The following is a 26052-nucleotide window of genomic DNA, read 5'->3' on the forward strand; positions in this document are numbered from 1 at the left end:
ACTTTAAGGGGCACTGTAACAAAAGCCATGCATACAAAAATTAAATGAATGAAATACAACTGTAAATGTCATACAGGAGGTTACAAATGTACTCCAACCCCAGCCGTGCCCAATAGCCATGTAGGCTTTGAGCACAGCAGTGCACACCGCATGCTCCTTCTCCCAAGTCACCAGGCATGAAGCTAACTGCGAAAGTGAGGCAAGCAGTTAGGCCAAAATACACCTCCTATGGCCACTGCCTGGGCCTGTTTATGGCCATCTTGGTCAGGTCCAGGAAAACACTCATGAAGGGGTGCTCTGCTCTGCTCACCCGCCGAAGACTGGGGTGTGTACCTGAAGTGCAAAATAAAACTTGGGGAGCAGCTCCCTCAGAAAGTGAAATAAGTGCTGCAATCAAGAGTTGATGCAGGTGAGGCAGTAGCAAGAGGTAGACCAGTTAGTGGGAAGGATTTTCCTGGGAAGGAACCAAGGGATCAGTTAAAGTGTGTTTGCTTTAATGCAAGGAGTATCAGGAATAAAAGTGATGAACTTAGAGCATGGATCAGTACCTGGTGCTATGATGTTGTGGCCATAACAGAGATATGGGTTTCTCAGGGGCAGGAATGGTTGCTGGATGTTCCAGGGTTTAGAGCATTTAAAAAGAATAGGGAGGGGGGAAAAAGAGGAGGGGGTGTAGCACTACTAATCAGAGAAGGTATCACAGCTACAGAAGCTTCCATTGTCGAGGAAGACCTGCCTACCGAGTCAGTATGGGTGGAAATTAGGAACAGCAAGGGAGTTGTCACCTCGTTAGGGGTTTACTACAGGCCCCCCAATAGCAGGAGGGAGATTGAAGAAAGCATAGGTCGGCAGATTTTGGAAAAGTGCGGACGTAGTATGGTTGTTGTAATGGCTTTGACTTTAATTGACATTGACTTTAACTTTCCCAATATTGATTGGAACCTCCTTTGAGCAGAAGATTTGAATGGAGCTGTTTTTGTAAGGTGTGTTCAGGAGGGTTTCCTAACTCAGTACGTTGACAGGCCGACGAGGGGAGAGGCCATTCTAGACTTGGTGCTCGGAAATGAGCCGGGGCAGGTATCAGATCTTGTGGTGGGAGAGCATTTTGGTGATAGTGACCATAACTGCCTCACATTCTACATAGCTATGGAGAAGGAGAGGATTAGGCAAAATGGGAGGATATTTAATTGGGGAAGAGGAAACTATGATGCGATTAGACATGAGTTAGGAAGCATGGACTGGGAGCAATTGTTCCATGGTAAAGGCACTATAGACATGTGGAGACTGTTTAAGGAACAGTTGTTGCGAGTGATGAATAAATATGTCCCTCTGAGACAGGCAAGAAGGGGTAAGATAAAGGAACCTTGGATGACGAGAGCGGTGGAGCTTCTCATCAAAAGGAAGAAGGTAGCTTACATAAGGTGGAGGAAGCTAGGGTCAAGTTCAGCTCTAGAGGATTAAAGGCAGGCGAGGAAAGAGCTCAAAAATGGTCTGAAGAGATCCAGGAGGGGGCACGAGAAAGGCTTGGCAGAACGTATTAGGGAGAACACAAAGGCATTTTACACTTATGTGAGAAATAAGAGAATGGTCAAAGAAAGAGTAGGGCCGATCAGGGATAGCATAGGGAACTTGTGTGTGGAGCCTGAGGAGGTAGGGGAAGCCCTAAATGAGTTTTTTGCTTCTGTCTTTACGAAAGAAACGAACTTTGTAGTGAATGAAACCTTTGAAGAGCAGGTGTGCATGCTGGAATGGATAGAGATAGAGGAAGCTGATGTGCTGAAAATTTTGTCAAACATTAAGATTGACAAGTCGCCAGGCCCGGACCAGATTTGTCCACAACTGCTTTGGGAAATGAGAAATGCAATTGCTTCGCCACTCGCGAAGATCTTTGCATCCTCGCTCTCCACTGGAGTCGTACCTGAGGACTGGAGAGAGGCAAATGTAATTCCTCTCTTCAAGAAAGGAAATAGGAAAATCTCCGGCAATTACAGACCAGTAAGTCTCACGTCTGTCGTCTGCAAGGTGTTAGAAAGGATTCTGAGGGATAGGATTTATGACCATCTGGAAGAGCATGGCTTGATTAAATGCAGTCAACACGGCTTTGTGAGGGGCAGGTCATGCCTCACAAACCTTATCGAGCTCTTTGAGGATGTGACTAGAAAAGTTAATGAGGGTCGAGCTGTGGATGTGGTGTACATGGACTTCAGCAAGGCATTTGATAAGGTTCTCCATGGTAGGCTCATTCAGAAGGTCAGGAGGAATGGGATACAGGGGAACTTAGCTGTCTGGATACAGAATTGGCTGGCCAACAGAAGACAGCGAGTGGTAGCAGAAGGAAAATATTCTGCCTGGAAGTCAGTGGTGAGTGGGGTTCCACAGGGCTCTGTCCTTGGGCCTCTACTGTTTGTAATTTTTATTCATGACTTGGATGAGGGGATTGAAGGATGGGTCAGCAAGTTTGCAGACGACACAAAGGTCGGAGGTGTCGTTGACAGTATAGAGGGCTGTTGTAGGCTGCAGCGGGACATTGACAGGATCCAGAGATGGGCTGAGAGGTGGCAGATGGAGTTCAACCTGGATAAATGCGAGGTGATGCATTTTGGAAGGTCAAATTTGAAAGCTGAGTACAGGATTAAGGATAGGATTCCTGGCAGTGTGGCGGAACAGAGGGATCTTGGTGTGCAGATACATAGATCCCTTAAAGTGGCCACCCAAGTGGACAGGGTTTTTAAGAAAGCATATGGTGTTTTGGCTTTCATTAACAGGGGGATTGAGTTTAAGAGTCGTGAGATCTTGTTGCAGCTCTATAAAACTTTGGTTAGACCGCACTTGGAATACTGCGTCCAGTTCTGGTTGCCCTATTATAGGAAAGATGTGGATGCTTTGGAGAGGGTTCAGAGGAGGTTTACCAGGATGCTGCCTGGACTGGAGGGCTTATCTTATGAAGAGAGGTTGACTGAGCTCGGACTTTTTTCATTGGAGAAAAGGAGAAGAAGAGGGGACCTAATTGAGGTGTACAAGATAATGAGAGGCATAGATAGAGTTGATAGCCAGAGACTATTTCCCAGGGCAGAAATGGCTAACACGAGGGGTCATAGTTTTAAGCTGGTTGGAGGAAAGTATAGAGGGGATGTCAGAGGCGGGTTCTTTACACAGAGAGTTGTGAGAGCATGGAATGTGTTGCCAGCAGCAGTTGTGGAAGCAAGGTCATTGGGGACATTTAAGAGACTGCTGGACATGCATATGGTCACAGAAATTTGAGGGTGCATACATGAGGATCAATGGTCGGCACAACATCGTAGGCTGAAGGGCCTGTTCTGTGCTGTACTGTTCTATGTTCTATACCCAGAGAATACGTGGAAAATTGAGTCTCCAAGACAGTCAAATAAAAAACACAGGTGGTCCAGGAATCCTCGACTACCTTCAACTTTCATTGTATGGGACTGCTGTGTTCAATATTCACCATATCAACTCCCTAACGGAAAAGAGGAGTATTCCTGCATACAGACAGTTAAACAACGGTTTCAGTTCTACTTTTCTGTGTCAAATATAACATTATAGTAAATATAAATTATATTTGAGCAGCTGGAAATGGATGAAAATATCATTTTTATGCCAAATATCTCAATAAAACAAAGAGGCTCCTACTGATCATTCCATCCAAAATATGAAACTCTGAAAATAATTTTCTGGAGTAAGCATGCATATAGGCATTTGGTTGACTCTCTTACATGACAAAAGAGGCTTCCTGGCTTTTTGCCTGCAAGACACTCCCATCATCCAGTTGGAAGGCATTTTTCTGTACATGGCAGCAGGTTGTATGAAATTCAAGAGTCCAATAAAGTCTGCCTGCATCCAGGTAAAACAAATATCAGCATGTTTTGATTGGAAGTGTTGCTGAAGGTTAAAAAGATGTTGGTTTCCAGGCTGCTGCTTAGCACACAAGGGTGAATTTCTACCTTTCATCTTCAAAGTGGGAGAACCATGAGTTGGCTGTCACATAGTTGCCTGCTGGCCTGCCACTCTTTGTGTCCACCTCCAAGCATGTCTCAGCCAAACCTAGACATTGGCAAGGATGCTGTGCCTTGTCAGAAAGAAAAGAGAGAGAAGGGAAAACTGATACTGTGCAGAATGTGTGTTTTCCAAGCCAATAAAGACCATATAGATAGTTGCAAAATGAAGTGAATGATGGACACTGTCATAGTGAATGGCTCCTGTGTAAAACTGAACTATACTCCAAAATTAAAGTGCAATTTACATTGGTGAATACAATTCAATGTAAACGAAATAAATATTTAAGTAGATACTGGTCCAATTGCCTAAACTGTCTAAGAAACAGCAATAATGTATAAGGGTGCGTGCAACTTAAGGCTGGACTTCAATTTTCCCAAAAGAGACGTTTTATGAAACCATGTAAATTAGGAAAATATATCGTGTGACATATTTCCTGCCGTTCTTTCCCTAAAATTAGAAAAGTCAATGGAAATTGATGTGCCAAATGCCTCCAACATTGCTAACATTGTTCTATGGAAGATTTGGTACTCCTCACTGGTTAACACACTGGAAATTGATCCCTGTTATTCCCAGAGACATTACAGAAGTTAATTTATTTTTTTAATATTGAACAATTCCTTAATTTACTTGATTTTCAGACACAGGTTGGTGAAAAGCACAAACCAGGTTTCAGCACAGAACAATAATTATTATTTATTACAAATAATTAGACTATATTACAGGTAACCCATCAGCATATAACACTACTAATTAAAACTCTAATCTCCTGATCGACTCACCTTACACACAGAGAGAAAAACAAACAAGGTAAAAATATAATATGGCAAAGGGGAAAAGCTAGAAAGAACGTTCTGTTTTCCTTGTTGCATGTTCTGTTGTTGACGTGAACCTAATGATTTTTCTGCTGCCCAGTGTGTTGCTTCATTCATTTTCCTCTGGATGCTTTCAATGCTTGGTAAGGGAGACAAGATGGCTGGCTCACTTCGTAAAGGTCTATGGCTTAACAGTTAAAAGTCATATCTTACAACAATGGTTGCAGGAATGACAACTGGATTTCTTCAGCTTTACATTTAGTTTTGGCTGCAGAGGTCAGAGCCACTGCTCTAAAGCTAGGGAAGGACTGAACACTTGTCTTTCTCTGTAATTCTTCCCCTCCCTAAGCTGGTGAGTTACATCAGAATGAATTGAAAGGTAAAATCTCCAGAGGACTATAGAGGCCAGAGGTTGCTCTCTTATTAGACTGATAGGGGTTTAACCTGAAGTTGAGCATGCCTCAGTCAAAGGGAGAGGTTAAGAATGAGAGTCCTTCATGGGAACTTCAGCTGGTGTGGGACTTGATTACCTATGGTTGGCATCACTTTGCATTGCAATCCAACTTCCTGGATAACTGAACTAACCAACCCCTTGAGAATAAAGCACACTGTTGTTATGAGGCAAAAAGGACATTGATAATTGGTCACTAGTCCATAATCCAACCAATTTCTTATTGCCAACAAGAACTGCATGTTTACAGCCCTTCAGCTCCAAATCATTTGCAACACAACTTACACTACATCTTGTTCAAATAGCTATTTGCACAATTCTTACAACAGGTATCCAGTTACTTGCTTTACAAAGAGCCACCCTTTTAAACTGCTCTTTGTCATTTCAGTCCACAGTTTTTTTAAAAAAGCGCAAAACAGAAAGACATGGTATTTACAGATTAAAAATTCATACCACCTCTTAACTAAAAAAAAATCAGTTCAGTGCAATCAGTTGATTCAGGGAATGTGACTAGTAGCAGCAATTTTTTAAAAAACATCGCGCCCTCTCACCATTGTGCCATTTAGATTTCACAAGTGCATTGCACTGAATTTTTCACTGCACATCAACTGAGATGAACATTCTATTAGCGTCATGCATTGTTGACTGTATCACCAGGAACATATATGACACAACCAGAGCCCTAGGAAGGCCATCAACTTATTATGGAAACCAGGTCGGCATGGACAAGATGGACCAAAGGGTCTGTTTTGTGTTCTGTGACTCTGTGGTACATATAGGTGTGACATTCCAGTGTTCCTCTCCAGACAGCTATTGAATTTACATCAGCACTCTTCTTTATAGCTGCATCTCCTCTTTCTAAATTTAAACATGATGCAATTAAAGGTTCAGTATGTCCCTAGGGATCTGCCACTACATTCCATACTCATGGTAATGCTTCTCTCTATAGGACTGTAACGGTAATGAGATGTATCCATGAGGCAGGGGTGTTTCTGCTCTGACCCAGATCTTGATGCCAATCATGAGTCACCATAATTTGTGGTCTTTCAACTTTTATATGGTATCCCCTGAATAATTAAGGATTGGAGTGCTGGAGGGCTAGAAACACTTTGCTGATAGTTTCAGCCCAATTCACCTAGTGTAAAACTGTTGAGATGGGATTCATTGCCACTACGGCAAAATTACCAATTCAATCATGTCAGCTTCCCCATTGATGGGTTAGAATAAAAATATTCCTCCATTGGATCGTGGAGCGATCGCAGTCACTCCTGTACTCTCGTGGTTATGAATTTAAATAATATGCAATATAAATACTGACCATCTTGTAATAAATTATAGGTCAATTTATAAATTAGGAAAACAGTCATCCTCAAATATAGGAGCAAATTACATGGACCACGATAGCCATTCCTCTACGTGGATCCTCAATGCATTTTTAATTAAGATATTATTTTATAATCATTGGTCATTATGTTCTTAATTTTTCCTGTTTCTAAAATGACAGATCATTTAAATAACGGTAGCAAGACACCTTGGTTGAAAATTCTAGGAATCCAGTGGAAATCTCACAGTGTCATGAGTACTCTGTTGGTCTCATGTTATTTTTAGTGGAAACTAAAATTGGTAGCACATTTCCTTCAACGCTAACCTTGTATACATTGGATGTAAAAATCAAAACAAAGAATTCCTTTCTTTTTTCACAACCAAAATAATTTTCAAACAAAAAAAGTCTTTTAAACCAAGCATGCAGCAATTAGATAATTGCCAAGCTCACTAGAGATTTGTTGTGCCAATTTGTGATGTTCTACCGGCTCCTAAATATAATAAAGCTCTGATCTTACCATGATGTGAAACTATGGTAAGAAGATTAATTAATATTATTCCACACAGCATTTTTTTTAATCATTTGGTCACAGGATGGGGTCATCATTTCCTACGCCACCATTTATTGTCCATCCCTAATTGTTCTTGAGAAGGTGGTGGGGAGCCATTGTCTTAAACTGCTACAGTCCATAGGTGTTGGGACATCCATAGCATTGTCAGGATGGGAGTTAAACATAGAACGTAGAACAGTACAGCAAAGTGCAGACTATCAATCTACCCTGCATATCCTACATTATGCTTTCATCCATGTGCCTATCCAAGAGTTGATTAAAAGTCTCTAAAGTATCTGACTCCACTACAACTGCTGGCAGCGCATTCCATATGCCCACCACTCTAAGTTTTAGGATTTTAACTGAGTGGAAGTGAAAGAACAGCAATATAGTAGTGAAGTGGAGAAAGTAAATGTAAAGTGAATAATTTAAGGGTATGTCATGGCAAGGCAGTTTGGCCAGCGCAATATGGGAAGTCAGAGACGCTTCCAGGTTCCCAAGTGACCAGGTGTCCCGGAAGTGTCACCAGCTGCAGCAACTGGAAATCCACATTTCGTATCTGGAGAGCTGTCTCAAGTCACTGTGTGTTATCTGCAAGGCTGAGGTCTTTGTGGATATGATGAGGTGGTCACACCACAGGTAAAGCGGGCGCAGTCAGAAAGCGAATGGATGATTGCAAGACAGTATAAAAGCCCCAGGCAGGTCGTGCAGGAGATTCCTTGAGTCAACTCCCTCTCTGAAAGATTTTCCTTTTTGGATATTGATAGAGGGGTTGGTTTCTCAGGCGAATGCATAAAGAGCCAAATCTGTGGCACCAGGAGTTGCTCAGTTGAAAGGAGTGGGATTGGAGAGAAAAAGGATGTGAAAGCCCTAATGTTAGGGTATTCTACAGTAAGGCAAATAGATAGACCCTTTTGCAGCTGCAGGTGATATCAGAATGGTATGTTGCCTCCCTAGTGCCAAGGTCATGGATGTCACTGAGTGACTGTTGAACATACTGAAGGCAGGAAGAAGAACAAATAGAGGGGAAGGTTCAAACTGGAGTCAGGGAATGGGCTTAAATCTGAATGGTGAGACAAGAATGGGGCAATGAATGATGTAAATGAAAGATAGAAAAGTAAAATGCAAAAGTGTAAGGCAGAGGAAACAAGGTGAGTAGAAATTAAGTCTGCAGTGCAAAAATAAGGTAAAAATGTCAACGTCTTAAATATACTATATCTGAATGCACAGATCATTCAAAATAAGGTAGATGAATTAATAGCACCAATAGTTGTAAATGCTTAGGGTGTGATTGCACCTCACAGGGACATTGCTGTGGGTGACCAAGACTTGGAATGGAATATTCAATGATATTCCATATTTCAGAAGGACATGCAAAAAAGAAAAACAGGTATTGGTAGTGAAAGGTGAAGTCAGTTCAATTCTGTGAAATGATATTACAGCAGAAAATCTAGATATGGAATAGTCTGATTTAAGGTAAGAAGCAAGAAAGGGCAGACAACATGCGTGGCTGTGGAAAATGGGTCAGCAAACCGTGGTAGGAAGCTAGAGGATGGCATCTAACAAGAAAATAGAGATGCATGCAACAAACATACTATATGGGTGTCTTTTACCTAAAAGGAAATCATGACATTACAGCAATATTACTGTAGCAGATAAATTCCTAGGGAGCTTACAAGCTTTTTTTTAGACCTGTGCATTTAGGAGCCAACTAAGGAACATGCTATCCAAATCTGCAATGAGAAAAGGTTAATTTATAATAATATTGTGGGAAGTTCTTTAGAAAAATGTGACCATAACAAGATAGAACTCTTTGCTGGATGAAAAATGAAGTAGTCCAATACAAAATGAGATCCCATATCTAAGCAAAGGAAACCATTAAGACAGATAAGCTGGCTGTAATAGATAGTGTTACAATGCATGACAGTGAATAGGCATTGGTTAATATTAAAGAAACAAGTCCATGCATTGCAACAGTTACACTCATCTTTTGGGCAAAATGGAAAAAGTGACCCAACCATGACTAACAAAATGAATTCAGAGTAGCATTAGATCCAAAGAGGAGTTGTACAAAATTGCATGGCTGAGGGAAGGGAGCAGTTTAGAATTCAGGAAAGGCGGACCAAGATTTTAAGAACCAGCCTATGATTAGTTCCTCAGAGATTCTAACCATTTTACTCATGTAGACAACTTTTCTTCGATTGCTCAGGGGCCAGTATTTGGGGTCAAATTCATCTGTCATTCTGTGTACTTTGAGCATTGCTTCCCACCCACCATCCTCCCCCAGCATTTTCAACAGGGACCCACCTTCTTCTCATTCTCGTTTCTCTAGAAAATTTCAAGGTGCAATCTGTTATGAATCATTATCTACATTAGCTTATAATCTTCTCCAATTATGTAGGCTTTCCTTATTTTGCAGGCTTTGTCTCAACTAGGTGAGTCTTCTGGCACACAGGTAGTAGCTCTGAAAATGTTCATGTTGGACAATTTATCAGGGTCCCCTTAATCTGTTGATATCATGCAGTGAGGAAGTATGGAACCCAGATCAAGATCCCAATGGGCTCAGAAATGTCATCCTGGCTTCTGATTAATTATGTCTAATTAGTCAATGTAAACATGTATATTTCATACAATAAACTATAAATTGTTGTTAAGGCTTCTTCCTCTTGTTGATAACTACCAGATGTCCCTCTTCTTCCACGGTCAACCATACACACCTTTTGAACCAGTATAGAAAGAAGGATTGGAGGCAGAACTCTTCCAAACCATTCACTGGTAGTCATTGATTCCATATTGTATGTACAACATGGTGATCAGCAGTACCTCAAGGCGATAATGGTGAAAAGAAATCAACCCAAGGGGACAAATTTTCAGGAGACAAGTGATTTTACCATTTTAGGTGCATTACTGTTTTCAGAAGACTGAATCAGTTAGCAGCTCTAAGCTCAAACAGAAAAGCAGTCAGGAGAACACAGGGAAGGAACAGCAGGACAAAGGCAGTGCTCCATCTAAAACCTTTACTTCAGAGATCATAAAAGGCAAAGAAATGACAGTCAGAGACAGAGACAACTGCTGATGCTGAAGTCAAAGATAACTCAGTGTGGAGCCGGAGGAACACAGCAAGCCAGAACAAGAATTCCTGTCCTCACATATCACCCCACTAACTTCCACATCCACCATATCATTCTCTGCCATGTCTGACACCTACAATCTGACCCCACAATCAAGGATATATTTCCCTCCCCACCCCATCTGCCTTTCGTAGGGACAGCTCTCTCTGCAACTCTCTCATCCACTCCATACTTCCACCAGCCCCACCATCCCTGACATGTTTCTCTGCAACCACAGGAAGTGCTACACCTGCCCCTAAACCTCCACCCACCAATGACCTCCATTCAAGGCACCAAACAAACACTTCACATGAGACAGAGGTTCACCTGCACATCTGACAATGTGGTCTATTGCATCTGCGGCTCCTGATGTGGCCTCCTCTATATCAGTGAGACCAAGCGGAGGCTCGGAGACCTCTTTGTAGAGCACCTGCGCTCTGTTCGTGACAAATGATAACACCTCCCAGTCGCAAACCACTTCAACTACCCCTCCCACTCCCTGGATGACATGTCCATCCTGGGCCTCCTCCAGTGTCACAATGACACCAACTGGAAACTGAAGGAGGAGCACCTCATATTCCACCTTGGGAGCCTACAGCCAAATGGCCTAAACGTGGATTTTACCAGATTCAAAATCTCACCACCCCGGGCCTCATCCCATGACCAACCCTCCCTCTCATCCCTGCCACCTTGACCTGACATAACTTGTCCATCTTCTCTACCACCTATACGCTCCTCCCACCTCACTGACCAATCCCCGCCACTCCCTACTCACACTTATCTATCACCATCCCACCTACCTTCCCCAGACCCACCCCTCCACTCTCTATTTATTTCTGAGCTCCCTTCCCCTCCCCCATTTCTTACGAAGGTCCTGACCTGAAACATCAACTTTCCTGCTCCTCTGGGTCTGCCTGGCTGGCTGTGATCCTCCAGCTCACACTGTGTTATCACAGAAATGACGATGTTGCTTAACATGAGAGTAAAAAATTTGACATGCTGTGCAGGTAAGGATTTCTTAAAGAAAAAAAGGACCTGTAAGGGCAGTCTCAATTCAAGCGTCAGTTGGGAAACAACTGCTTTTGGCCTGTGTCAATAAATGTAAGATCCTTGTAGGCAGAAAAGAGAAAAGCTTTAGCTAAAGGACCACATTGAGAAGGATAAAGATAAAAAAAAGGAGCTTTTACTGTTCACAATGAGCATCAGTGTCACAGCCAGCGCAAATTGAGACTCACAGCTTCAGTGGAGGAGTCAAGTGTCATTGAATTAATGTATATTAACAGTACAGCATTGGAAATGTCATGGAGCACATTTAAGGTGACAAAAGCACAATTTAATTAATAGAAGAACATAGAAAAAATTAAGATTGTGCTAAGTTCAGAAGAAACAAAAATTAAACCACAGATTTGGTGAAAGGATTGGCTAAGACTGCAGCCACTGATGTTTATTTGAAAAATATGCTAAAATGATGTAGACTGTACATTGCACCATGAAAGGTAGAAAAACATCCATTTTTCAAGTGAGGAAATGAAAAGACTCCATCTGGGCTGCAGAAGTCAAGAAAATCTTCATTTTGCCTGCAGATGGCAGGACACCACCATTTTGATTGCAAAGCCCGGAGCAAGTGGTACAGAGATACAGGTTAGTAGTCAGTAGAATTTAAAGCATAAACAAAGTAAAATAGCCATGCATTGTCATAACAAAAAAAATCTGAACATGTATTAGAAAATATAGCGTTGCTATAATAGCATTTACAGCCTTAAAGGAATTTTGAAAGAGAATTGCAACATTGAGATACAGCAATATCAAATACCAGAAAATTACAATAGTAAGACGCTACTAATGTAAAACAGCTTTAAAGAATAAAAGAGTAGATAATCACATCAAGAAAACAGAAGTAATAATACCACCTCAAAAATTTATTGTCAGAGATTTCCTAAATTTAAAAAAAAACCCCACAGGATTAGACATCTTGAAGAAAACAGTTTTTAAAATATGTGTTGCTTCAAAATTGCATAGTAAATCTTAAGCTGCACAAGTAAACAATTGTATTCAATGGGGTGTACTGCCAAAATACAGAAGAAAATGCAGGTACTTTTCAAAGAAGTTCAGATGAATTTTTATAAGATCTTTAATCTGAGAATCAATAATATCCTTGAAAGAGCAAAATTTAACCATCCAGAAGAATCCATAGATAAATTCATAAAGATTTCCACAGAATGGTGGAAAACTGCATAAATGGAACTTGAAATTACAACTCATTAGAGATAGAATCACTGTTAAAATTATTCATGAGTCAAAGAAGATTTGACTTTAGAGGAATCTATTAAAGCTTAATACAGGGGCAACTTCACTGCCCTATCAGATCAGATACTATTAAGTAATAGAAGTTAGGGCCTACAGCAATGAAGCAATATAGCCCAGGTTGAATAACTCTCTGGTGTACAGGTGGCGTATAGTAACATTGCAATACAAAGAATAAATGTATGTATAAATAATTAATCAGGGTTAAAGGACACTCAATGCATACTTAACGTATTCAAATAGCCCAGTCTGCCTACCCCATGGGGTTCACTGCATATATATTGTGCTGTGGGTAAATGGGGAAAATAATAGAATTAAGTTGGTGGGTTACTAACAGTTTACTATGTGTAAGCAACGTCACAAAATCATTCGCTTTCAGTTGAAATGCCTGCCATAATCTCTCATAAAGGTCTGTGCACACACATTGACAGGTAATTCCTTCTATTTTGTCAGCCAATACGGCATTTACAAGAAAACTTTGGGTTCTACAAACGCTTACAATAGTTAGCGGGAAAAAAGGTAATTTCTGCAATATTAGCTGATGAACCAAATTGTGTATTTTAAAAATAAAACTAGAAAATACTTTAAATGCAATAACGTGACAATCATGTTTTAGGAGACATTTCCATGCAATGAGTTTCATTAATTTTATGAATAATTAATTTCGTAAATGTGCGTAAAAATAACACTATTACGATACTTTAAGTACATCAAATCATAGCACCCATTGTGGTTCCATTGTTGTCACAGGTATACGGTGCTTCATTGAATCGTTAGTTCATTCACCGATAAACATATTTCCATTAAATACTATTGTTTATTTCATTTTGATTCCATGAGACAGAGACAGCCTATTTTGTTTTAACTTTTGGATGAAAATGTTTCAATAGTATTTTACTTCATTTTCGTTACACTATTATTTCCATAGCAGTTACGAATCGAACGGACGCAAGCATGTAAAATCTGCAGCTGTTCGTTGAACAAAAAATATAACGGGACTGCTTGAATCGGTTGTGGCAAAGCATGGGAGGGAGCAAAGGAACATTTGTGTTCATAAGAACAAAGTGCTTCCAAATCAATCAACAGCGTAATGCATTTATTTTTTACACAGAAACGTTCCTCCTCATTTCTTTCCCGCTCTCTTAGCTCTTCTGTACCTTTAGCTCTTTTCTGTCTCTCTCTCTCTCCAAAAAGTACAGGTTCTATATGTTTTCAGTATGCCCGTCAAACTACTCGTCTGCCTTCTCGATTCCCCACCTCCTGCTGGTGAACGGCTCCTCCCATTTGCGCATATAAGCCAAATAAATTGCTGGCAGGGGCCGAGCAGGGCATTTTCCCAGTTCGTTGCTGTAGTGAGCATCTTTCCTCGCATCACGCACAGCCTAAGGTAAGAGTTTTGCTGTCACTTAAACACTGCTGTTTTAAGTTGTTAATGATCCGATCGCCAGCTGTTAAAACTAGTTCCGCCAGGGATTTTGTCTGAAGTCATTGTTCCGGTTATTTCTACTTGTTACTGAATGATTTTAAAAGGTGAATTGACCTCAGGTAATGTGTGTTTTGTCTGCATTGTATGCGTCTACACCCGAGAGATCGGGAGAGGGGAGGAACTCTAAGTTAGACACTTTCCTCCAAAGAGAGAAAGGCTTACTTCCCCCCACCTCCCCCCCCCCCCCTCCCCCCAGCAATTAGTTTTACGGACATTACTGTCAGCTTACCTGAAGTGCAAATATGTCAGAGTATTACAAAATAGTCAGACACTGATATAAGAATGCTGACTGGAAATGAGAAGGATAGGGAAGTACTTGGAAATCTTTCACAAAAATATCTCCCTTTCTGTTTTTATAAAAAAAAGTTTATTTTAACTGAAGCAGATTGCTATGCAGTGCAGTTTTAACACTGGTAGAAAGGCAACTGTTAACAACTTTGCAACTAGAGACTTCTAAAAATTATAATTTGAGGTAGAGTTCTATAATCTGTGAGTTCCCTGCTGTGTAACAGTATTTTTCAGTCAGAATTCTGTACATAGATCCAGATGTTAGAGTGTCTTCTTACCATGTGCTGTGATGTATACTCGGACAAGCATGGAAAAAAAATCTTTGGCTTTATTTAATTGTCTTGCTTACCTGGCAGAGATACTTGTGCGAGGAGATGCAACAAATTACACTGAAAGGTCAGCAGAGGCTAATTAATCCAGGCAATGTGGTACCCTGCGTCTTCTAATTTAACCTTGTGAACCTCTTCCAATCTCCCTCCCCCATTCCTTTTTCTATTAAGTGTTTAAACAAAGGCCCTTTTATGAAGGTGCAGAATTTGAAACTTCAGTGTGGTCTCCCCTCAGTGGCATTTCTTTAGGGAAAAGTCAATTTCCTCAGGAATTTTGCGGCTAAACCATAACATCTGCGGTGGGAACTCAAGCCTTTACTCACCAAATCGCAGAAACAAGGTGAGCGACTGAGAGGTAAAATTGAGTTGAAAAACTTCACTACAGTTGTTAACCTTCCAAGTTTGTCTGGAATTCTATTTAAAAATGAAAGATTAATCTTCAACCTTTGGGAAACACTTCTTTTAACTGCCGTTTAAAAAGTTGTCAAAATTGAAGGTGTTCAATGAAAATTGTATTTTTAACCAACGTTTACAGATGTTACGAGATATTGGCAGCGGAAATGAGACCTGAGCTTGTGCACCCTGGCCCAGTGTTAGGGATATTACCATTACAGACAAGAGCCTGCTAATTGATTTTTAAGTCATCAAAGACAGCAGCGAAACAGACTCTTCGGTCCAATTTGTCCATCCGGACCAGATTTCCTAAAATAATCTAGCATCATTTGGCCCAAATCCCTCTCAAACCCTTCTTATTCATATACTCATCCAAATGCCTTTTTAAATGTAATTGTATTAGCACCACCACTTCCTCTGGTAGCTCATTCCATATATGCAGTACACCAGAAAAAGTTGCTGCTTAGGTCCCTGCTAAATCTTTCCCCTCTCACCTTAAACCTGTGCCCTCTGGTTTGGGACTCCTTCTCTTTACCCCCCCCACCCCCACTCTGGGGAAAAGACCATGTTTATTTACCCTATCCGTGCCTGTCATGATTTTATAAACATCTATAAGATCACCCCTCAGCCTCCAATGCTCCAGGGAGAATAGTCTCAGCCTATTCTGCCTCTTCCATACAGTTCAAACCCTTTGATCCTGGCAACACCCTTGTAGATCTTTTCTGAACCCTTTCAAGTTTCACAACATCTTCCCTATAGCAGGAAGACCAGAATTGCACACGGTATTCCAAAAGTGGCTTAATCATTGTCCTGTACCAGGAATGGGGTTGGTGGAAGATAGTTGAAAATAATCCATTTGGATGTTCGCTTTCCAGTTGGTCTGGGAAATCAATCTATTGTAATGATGACTTCATCTGGGTTGCATGAGGGAAGATCATTGTGCAAATTATGAAAACAGGAAGGTCATATGAAGATAACCTCCAGCAAACCGTGGAGACAGCTCTAGGCATAACAAGGGTTTTTATGATGCCTCCTACTCTGTGGAATAGAGATTTAAATACTTTATTATTCTTGTGCAACTCCTTTTTTGAAGCAGTTTATTTTCCAATAGCAGGGGTGGCTAGCATTTCCATATTCTCCTCCCCAAAATCAACAGCCTGTCCACCGTGTCCTTGTCTGAAAGAAAAAGGACCTGTATAATGATCATTGTGTTGCCAGCACCAAAATATGGTTCCTGTTGGCAGATGGATGGGAATGCGATGCTTCCCTTTAGAGTCACCTTTTATAAAACAGCAGTCAGGAAGTGGGTCTTTAGCAGTTATCCTTTATCCATCAGTGACCCTTCCTCTGAAGATAGTGGCAACTTTTCCTTCCTATTGTCTATGTCCAACCTACCACCTTAAAACTTCCAAATCCTCCCTGAACCAAGACCTTGGCCTTGCTTAAATCAGACCTCCTCATGGGCCTACTTGACTTGTTGTCCCAACAGCTCTAGCGCTGTGACTTTGGTTAGCAAGTCTGGGGGCAGGACTCCATTTTGATTGGGTGGTAGGTGGGCTGCAGTCTTGCAATTAGGCAAATTTGTCCACTCTCAGCGGCTTGTCACTCTGGGGCTGAACTTCCAATGAACTAGTCATCTCCCAACTGACTGCCCTTGTGGGTGGGAAGCTCGTCCAGCCACCTTGTCAAATAACTTGCAACATTTGCTTCTAATCTAATCAGGTAAAGGTACCATTGTTATCTTTTGACCAATTTTGCTGTCAATCTCCTACCTAAGAGCTTCCTGTTAAAAACCGCAAATAGCAATTTGGGAATGCTTACAGCTAGCAGCAGAGTCTCAGCTTAAAACAACAAAAAAAATCCTCTTAGTCTTCGGCAGTAACCATTGAATATCTGTATTTATTCTGTGGATTTGAGTGCTGCTGTGGCAAAAAGTGGAATTTGAATTCAATTTTTAAAAAAATCTGGAATTGAGCCTAATGATGACCATGAAACCATTGATTGTTGCAGGGGGAGGGAAGCCCATGTAGTTCACCAGCGAGCTTCAGGAAAGAAACTGCCACCCTTGCCTGGTCTGGTCTACAAGTGACTCTAGACGCACAGCAATGTTGTTTACTCTTAACAATTAGTTCCGGCAATAAATGCTGACCTATCCAGTGGCATCCACATCCAATGAATGAATGAATTAAAGTGGCTGAAGACATTTTAAAAACCAAGGAAATTTGTGCAATACATCTTTGGTGAGACTTTAGGATTGGGCAGTGATATATCTTTCATGATATTTTGGGAATGGACGGTTTGACATAAACTGCAAAGGCTTGGGATTATTTTTTTCATGCTGGAGCATTGGAGGTTGAGGGGTGACCTCTATTAAGGTTTATAAAATCATGAGGGACATGGATAAGGTGAATGACCAGGGTCTTTTCCCTCCGGTTGCTTGGGGGAGGAGGGGCAGGGTGGAATGGTTCAAAACTAGGGGCCATATTTTAAAGAGATAATGGGAACTGCAGATGCTGGAGAATCCAAGACAATAAAAACGTGAGGCTGGACGAACACAGCAGGCCAAGATGCTGCTTGGCCTGCTGTGTTCGTCCAGCCTCACGTTTTTATTGCCATATTTTTAATTTGAGAGGAGAAAGAAGAAAGACGAGAGGCAACTTTTTCAGAGACATTAGTGTGTAGAATTGAACTGCTCAAGGAAGTGGTGGATGCGGGCATAATTGCAACGTTTAAGAGATGTTTTGGCTAAGTACATGAAAGGAAAATTTAGGAGGGATATAGGCCAAGTGCAACCAGGTTGGACCAATTTGGTTTAGGAACATGGCCGAACATTGACCTAAGGACTGGTTTCCACGCTGTATGGCTCTGATTCTATTTTCTGATTGGGCAACTGAGATTAATGCTTTGACTGTGAAGGAAGTATTTTATGCAGCAGATAATAAGTTAAACTGTTAATGATTGAAGTAGAATGTTCATTAAGATTACAGTGAAACAGTGTGGAAAATATTATCCAATCAATTGGATGAGACAACATTTTAGTTCAGTTCTGTTTTTTTATCTTTATTCATTCACCGGATGAGGGTATCACTGGCCAGGCAGCATTTATTGTCCATCCTTAATTATCCAGAGGCAGTTGAGAGTCAACCACATTGCTGTGGGTCTGGAGTCACATGTAGGCCAGACCAGGTAAGGATGGCAGTTTCCTTCCCTAAAGGACATTAGTGAACCAGATGGGTTTTTCCAACAATCAGCAATGGATTCATGGTCATCATTAGATTTTTAATTCCATATTTTTATTATTGAATTCAAATTTCAGCATCTGCCATGGCCGGATTCGAACCCAGGTCCACAGAACATTTTCGGGGTCTCTGGATTAACAATCCAGCAATAATACCATCGCGTCCCCTAGGCACCTTTTTAAAATCCAATCATGGTACTGACCAAGTGATAACAAAATGGCTCTTTCATAAATTCACCGTACAAAATGCTTGTTGACATTACACTTTCTTTTGTCAGATTTTCACTTCTTGATAGATTTTTTTGTCTTGCAGTTCCTGATCCAATCATAGATAACAAATGCGAACCTGTATGCTACTCTTAAAGTCACTGAAAAATCAAATATACGATCACATCAGGCATGTTGTTGGTGAATTTCTCTCTGTAATTTCAGTTCGGAAGCAGAATTTGACTTTAGGCTATCCATCCTGGTGGCAAAATAGCTCAGTTATAGAGGCTGTGGACTTACTGAAAACTTAGCAGCAAAAGTGTGGGTTATCAATAGATATCCTTGCCAAATTGAACACTCTAAATCAGGCTAGGGAAATTGCCTATGAGGTTTCAGAGGCAGTGGTGACCACGAATGTTGCACTTCAGGCAAACGTTAATAGTTGAATCCCTTTTTCTTAGGAAATTCCCTTCCTGCACTGCATGGGATTTCACCAACTAATATAGCAATTGGCTGCCTTTTTTGACTTGCACATAGAACCCTATGGTTCTTTTCCTTCTTATTCCATCCCCCCCCCCACACCCACCCCCCGCCAATCTTGTAAAGAACCAGTCAGAAATACCCGAGCTTATTGGGCCCTATCAACAGGCCCACGTTAACATTGGGCAGTGAGATAACCTAACTGCTGTCTCCCTGCTAACAGAAGGAGACACTATATAATGTGGGAAATAATACACAGCTAACAGGTTATGTGGATTTAATTGACAAACTAATAGAGTATTGAGAATTATCTAGAAAAGAATGTACGTGAATATCATGATCAGCTGACCCAGGAATTTATAGATTTTAATGAATTACATAATTTAAGGTATTTGGGCTACTTCTTGCTGATCTCTTATTGGGGAAGAGGTTTATCAAATAATAGCATGAATTGAGCGTGCATGTTATAATCCCAGTTTTTGGGATGAGCAAGGTAACGGATTTCTGAAACATCAGCTATGCAAAGTATCCTTTCTGTCTCTCCAGACAATGCCAGACCTGCTGAGTATTTCAGACATTCTGATTTTGTTTTTAACTATGAGGATGACTTGACTCTGTGTCCATGTGTCAGGAATTAATTTCGAAATGCTAAGACAAACATGAAGGGGCCAAATTGGAATATTACTTTCAAACTATCCAGGTTTTCCGTAGTTCAATATCAATTGTACTTCACTTTGTTGATGGTCAGGCTTTTTCTTTTTTTTGAAGACTTTGTTTGTGTTGAGGTACAGTATGACACATTATTCACTGAAATCTATGTGCAGTACATTCTCTGTAGAACCAAAAGTTCTTCATGCCTCCAACAACTGCACCTACTTCTAACCTGAATACAGTTGTAGCACAGATGGTTTCTCAACTATTTACCCCGTGCTATTGGATCTTTTGTCAGCTTTTCATGGTGATTTCTGATAACGCTGTTTTAGAGGAAGCAGTTTAATGGCCTTGTTACCATTGACCTCCATGTCCAATGTGGGAACAGAATGTGTTTACGTTTAGTGTTATGTATGTTTTTAGGGATGAGGGTATGTTTTGAAGTCAGGGTGGTCTAGTGCAGGAGATATGTACCTGATCCCCAGTGGTGTAATGAAAACAGTACCATACGCAGCTGAATTCCTGGTGGTCTACACAGTGTCCTCCATTATTTATGAGTTCCATTCAGGCAATTCAAAAATTTGGACTTTTTGATTTATTCAGACAAGGTGTAATCAATTGCTCATCCCAAGACTAAATATACACTGATCACTGCTGCTCCTTTCTGTAATCCCATCTTGTTTCAGTATGTTTCCTGCTCTCACTATTCCTTTTGGCTTCTGTAATTGGCATGATTCAGACTTTCCTACTGAGACCGTCAGTAAGGAATGCTAAAGATTTTTATTTTCTCAATTTTACACCACTTGGCACAATGTACAGTTTTTATTCTCATTTACTAATTAATCATTGGATTAGTTTTGAGTTAACGCTTCAGCTACTGTGTTCAGACTGATTACCCATGCCTCAGACAGGCAATTTGTTAATGTCCAAAACCATTCCCATACATCCTGGGCAAATCAGATGAGACCTGCAGATGCATGGATAACTCTTCTTAGTTGTTTCTAGCTGACTCTTTCTTTATAATGATTTATGACAAGTACTAGCATTCCTGAGATATTCTTTTCTGTTATGAGATGATATTCCCTCAGCTCAGAATTGTTGGAGGCTAACAGCTCACAGTTGCTGTCAGAGCCTGTCAAGTTCTCAGCGTTAAAATGCATACAGCTTGAACTTAGCCCATCTATGTGAATGGAGTATACCGTAGATATGCCTGAGGCAGTCTCATATGCAGAACACACTGTCAAAATTGAAATAACTACCTACTACGGCTGCTAGAAAATTTGAGTTTTTAACTTTGTAATGAAAGGATTCTGGCAAGATGATTCCCTAGAGGGAGACATTTGAACTGATTAATTTTAGGGTAGAAATAAACTCTATTGTTTAGCAGAAATTGCTAACCATGGAAAGTGGGAGAAGGAGGGTTTAAAAATAAAAGCAGGACAGCGTAAAATAAAATTATCTGTAAAGATTTTTAAAGAGCTATCAGTATAGTTCTGCAAATCAGTGTTAACAATGCTGAACATCACTAACAAAGGAGTGGCCATGACGAGATGCACAGAATGGAAGGAAATGGCTTTTAAGTGCTGCCATTTGGAATGGTCTATGTATTTAAACCGAGTGAGTGTAAAATTTCATGGGTAAGTGATGAGGCCAATCTGCCAATCTGAACCCAAAAGTGGTGGAAAATACTGAGGAGGGAACATGGCAACATGAAACTCTAAATGGCCATCTTCACAACCTGCCCAGGCGCTGCACTGTGAAGAGGGATAGCTGACTTATTCAAAAGACGAAAAAGCTTGGTTGGGGTGAGCCTATGGGAGATTATATGGCAAGCAACTTGTGAAGGTCAGTCGGTCACAGTAAATTCCTGCAAGCCAGCTTTTTGAAAAAGTATAACCGTGCAAGAGGAGAAGAAACCTATGCATTTGGATCAGAGGTATGTGGTACATCTGAAAAAGTGCAAGAAGCAAAGGAAGCATTTTGGTCACTGGAGCCAATATAGTAAATTTAAGTGAGGAAGTGAAACTTTTTTTTAAACAGGACCTCCTGAGAATACAAAGGGCATTGACCAGGTTGTTTTTGCATACAATGACACAGTTGATTTAGTGGACATTGTGCTTTCCTACTGGTCTTTATATAAAATTTGGAATAAGGTTTTCATTATTGTCAGCAATGTCATTGCCATTCTTTCCAGACATTACATAGTAGGAAAAACTCCAAAATACGTAGGATTCTAAAGCTTTAGTTACTTCTCTGTTTAAAACTAAATCCCATCTGAGTGGCAAATTCTAATCAACATAATCAAGAAAAATTAGTGTTTTGTTTTATATAATGAAGTTGTACCACCTTGTGGATTATTACTATTGTAGAAACTTGAAACAGGATCTTTGTACGAGATCAGATTGTAGTGATGCCCTGAAAGAATTTTTACTGTTGAAGAAAGACCTTTTAGTTTTAAGAAATTTACAAGCAACCCTACTCATCTTCTGGGAAGACGACAACCAACAAGGGGAAAAGGGCAATGCACTCCACCATTTCTTCTTTATCCAAATTCCACACCAACATTAATCTGCCTAGTCAGCAGTGTGAAATACCATAAGACTATTTTCAATAGGCTGTATGGGGAAATTTCATCTTGCAGTATGGAATTTCCCAACTGACCACTGCAGTCCTCAGTTGTGAGGGAGGACCAAGGGACATTCTTCTTGGGAGAAATGTAAATGATGGTTCAACAATGGCAAGGAGCTGAGTAACAGCAATCCAGGCAAAAAGATCAGTTTTTAGATCTAATTGGATCATGCCCGTAGCCAACATACCCAACTTCTTTTTTAGCTACAAAAAGCAGAAGTCTGAAATGGAGTCCTACCAATAATCTATGGAAACACACCAACCGTTCATTTGCAGCACAGCAAAACACAAAATCAAATTATAAAGTTTCAAGAGACACTGAACTTCAATTTGGGCATAAAAAGGAACTTTGAGATCAAAGTTACACAAGAATTGGAGTCAGCTAACTAACTCAGATAGTTGGCCAGTGACTATAATTATACGATGTAATCAAGCCTTTAATCTTAAATAGAAGTCTATAGTGAATTTCTCATTCTTCCATACCAACGGCCAATGTTCTCCCTCAACTGACATAATGAATAATGAGGGGAGTCTGTTAGCTAAGTTGGCTGTATAGCTGTTTTGTGATGTAGAACGATGCCGACAATGTGGTATCACCATGAAGATCCTGCTGCTTCTTGACCTTGCCTGAGGTGTGGTAACTCTCAGGTCAAACTCGCCACCAGTTGTTTCTCTAATGAGAGCGCAGCCCTATAGTCCTCTGGACCATGATGACTACTATATAATGAAGGAGGAAAAAACTTCTTTTGACAAAGTCACTGAAGAATGCTTTCAGCCATGATTAGTGAGTGATGATATTATCTTTAAGAAAGACATCTGTGCAAGAAAGGACAGAATTCATCTTTAAAATTTACAGAACAATGGAGAAGGAAGCCTTTGTGAAAGATTGAGATCCCCTGCAGAATAAAGACTATCTTTTTTGAAAAACTTGGTGAAGTGAGTCAATTTGCACTCCTCCTAGGGGGCAAAATGTTATTCAGGAGCTTCCTAGATCTGGATTCAGAAGCAGTTTCTTCATGGATGATGCACATCAGCTTTTTAATTGAGCTTCAGAATTTTTTTGCCTGCAGAGGAGTTGTCTTTCCGCTCCAACCCTGTTTATACATCCTGTAATGAAGAGCTAAAAATGTTGGTGATTGATACCGCAAGTCAAAAATACTTGTTGGTGATAGAGGAGTGGGGGGGCGGGGGCGGCAGAGGAGGTGAGGAACTCAGTAGGAGTAAACTATTCAGCTAAATGTTCAAGAGGTACTGTAAAATACCTTGAGATATAAAAGGTATAATTAACCTTTTATACTAAAAAATAGCTACAGAACATGTGAAAGAGCTATGTCGTAGTGACTTAGGTTCCAGATCCATGTAATCTTAAGCCTGTAAGGATCTAACAGGATTTCCTCTGTTAAGGCATGGTAAAATAGCCTATTCATTCAATGTAATCCCCCCGTTACTACATATATTGAGGCAAAAATCTATGCTGATTGAAGTGATGTTGTTGTCATCATCATCCTTGACATTTAACTTTAAAATATTTAGACCAGATGCAAGGAGCTAATTCCAAATATCAAATCTCTTCAGACTAATCCATTACAGATTTCAACCAAGTTCAGCTTCAATGATGAAATTGCTTGGGAACATCAAATACCCAATGCTATCTTTATCACTGTTAGCTGTAGGCCATTTAATGGGGTAATGTTGCCAGGGACTTCTGCATTTAAATCTTTCTGTTGAAAGAAACCACCTATTTGGGAATAACCAGTGTGCACATCAATACAAATTCTCTGTCACACTTTTAATAATGCTGGCTCATCAAGTATTCAGATTTTGCTTTCATACAAAGGTGAAATAGAACACATTCTTCAAGGATACGCCAATAATTGATTTTAGGAGCCTGCGGATTGGTTTTGGAATAGGTTATACTGTCAACCTTGACAATCCCTTTTAATGTTACTTTAAGGACAGCTAGTAAATCAAATTCCAAACCAGAACTGGATATGGCAGTGTTTGATTTATTCCCTGATTTCCAGAATTATATCTTTGAATTATTTTGCAAGTGTATTAACTCCTCTGAAGAAAATAATGCAGTATCTGAATGTTTGGCTGAAACTAAATGCTAGCAAGATAATGAAAACAAATAAGGAATTGAAATACAGCTCCCTTAACACTCAAGTATACAAAATTCCAAATGATCAACATGTAGCAGTTTTTAATCAAGCAACAACCTTGCTAGTTTTGCTAAGTAGCGTTTAATATCCCTTTAAACATACAATTTTGCAATAGAAACATCTCTATACTTGATGTGGGAACAATTATTCTATGGGCTGGATTTTGTGCTTGCCCACAATGGGGCTTTGAAGATGGAGAAAATTGAAATATCAGGCTGCCTCTGACTCAGAAATTAATATGGTCTGGGGATGGAGCAAAGGAGGCATCAGCCAGTGCATATACCCATTAAATTATCCAATTAAGGAACTTAATGCACTGTCACTAGTATTTTACCTGAGGTGGTAGACAGTAACCTGCACTGTGGACACCTGGAAGCTCTGGCATTGGGCAAGGGGTAGGGTCTTCCTTTGTGAGCCCTCTGGACCCAATGGAGGTTGCCTATCTTTTGTCCCTTCCCATTGACCTCTTGAATCTGACCCCTTGAGGTCTCCACACTGAGAACCTTGACTGCAGTCTTACCCATTCCTCAGCATTTGGGAATACCTGTAGTTCTAGCAGTGGCTATCTCATGCAAATGGCTCCTGTCACTTGCTGCAGGGCAGCCTTTGGGGTTCTGGTTGGGCTCCTTCCGAACATTTTTAGCCATGCTTGATGGTAGTTAGGGAACAACATAAAATTCAGATATATTTTTCCTTTGATTTGATTATGTTCGCTACAGTGTGGAAACAGGCCCTTCGGCCCAACAAGTCCACACCACACCTTGAAGCATTCCACCCAGACCCATTCCCCTATAACCCACACACCCCTGAACACTACGGGCAATTTAGCATGGCCGATCCACCAAGTCTGCACATCTTTGGACTGTGGGAGGAAACCGGGGCACCTGGAAGAAACCCATGCAGACACGGGGAGAATGTGCAAACTCTACACAGACAGTTACCCGAGGCTGGAATCGAACCCAGGTCCCTGGTGCTGTGAGGCTACAGTGCTAACCACTGAGCCACCGTGCTGCCCAATGTTACTACACAATCACTATTAGAAAGGAGCACATGGATCATCTTGATTTTTACCTTTCCATGGGTGGCCAAGCTTGCAATGTTATACTGTCTAATAACCACCAGAATCCTCTCAGGCACTTGAGATACACCGATCACTTCCCTCACCCCACCTGCAACAGTACTCACCCACTGTGCCAGCCTCTTTCACCTCCCTCAATCCTAACTATAGCAATTGCCAAATTAATATAGTAATTACAATACTGTCAAGTGAAGATTTCCAACCACGTATAATATAGAATTTAGATGCTTAACCCAACTTTTTGTCTGACAGAAGAAAATAAATGAATTTTGACCTTTAAAGGCCAAAATTGGTTTTGAATTTGAGAATTATGACCATATTATTGAGGCCAGTTTTAACAGTCTTGCTAGTAAAGTTACTTGGTTCTGTGTGTGCCTCTGTCTCTCTCCTTTCAATATGTGACTCAGCCTTTTTTTTTGTTTGTAATGCTGACTGCAGTTTATGGCAACTTGGTGCCAAATTCTCCAGCTACAGCGCTAGACCTTCTTTTGTGTACTGCTCCACATGTGTCTCCTGGTCTCAAATACCGTTCCCCTGACTTCTGCAC

At 40.6% G+C, this 26052-nt stretch overlaps 1 protein-coding gene across 7 annotated transcripts in view; it reads left to right on the plus strand.

The window, feature by feature from the left end:
- Positions 1-13872: 13872 nt before the first annotated feature.
- Positions 13873-26052, plus strand: part of col8a1a (collagen, type VIII, alpha 1a) — a 146329-nt gene continuing 134149 nt past the window's right edge. For 3 of the 7 annotated variants that reach the window (XM_059650233.1, XM_059650235.1, XM_059650231.1), the window contains exon 1: positions 13873-13952. The gene's annotated coding sequence lies outside the window, so the exon portion shown is untranslated. Of the gene's footprint in view, positions 13953-14989; positions 15009-26052 lie in introns of those variants that run through there. The other 4 variants (XM_048541435.2, XM_048541430.2, XM_048541437.1 and 1 more) reach the window with 3 other exon arrangements.

This window comes from Stegostoma tigrinum, chromosome 12 (genome assembly GCF_030684315.1).
Source record: "Stegostoma tigrinum isolate sSteTig4 chromosome 12, sSteTig4.hap1, whole genome shotgun sequence".
NCBI lineage: Eukaryota > Metazoa > Chordata > Chondrichthyes > Orectolobiformes > Stegostomatidae > Stegostoma > Stegostoma tigrinum.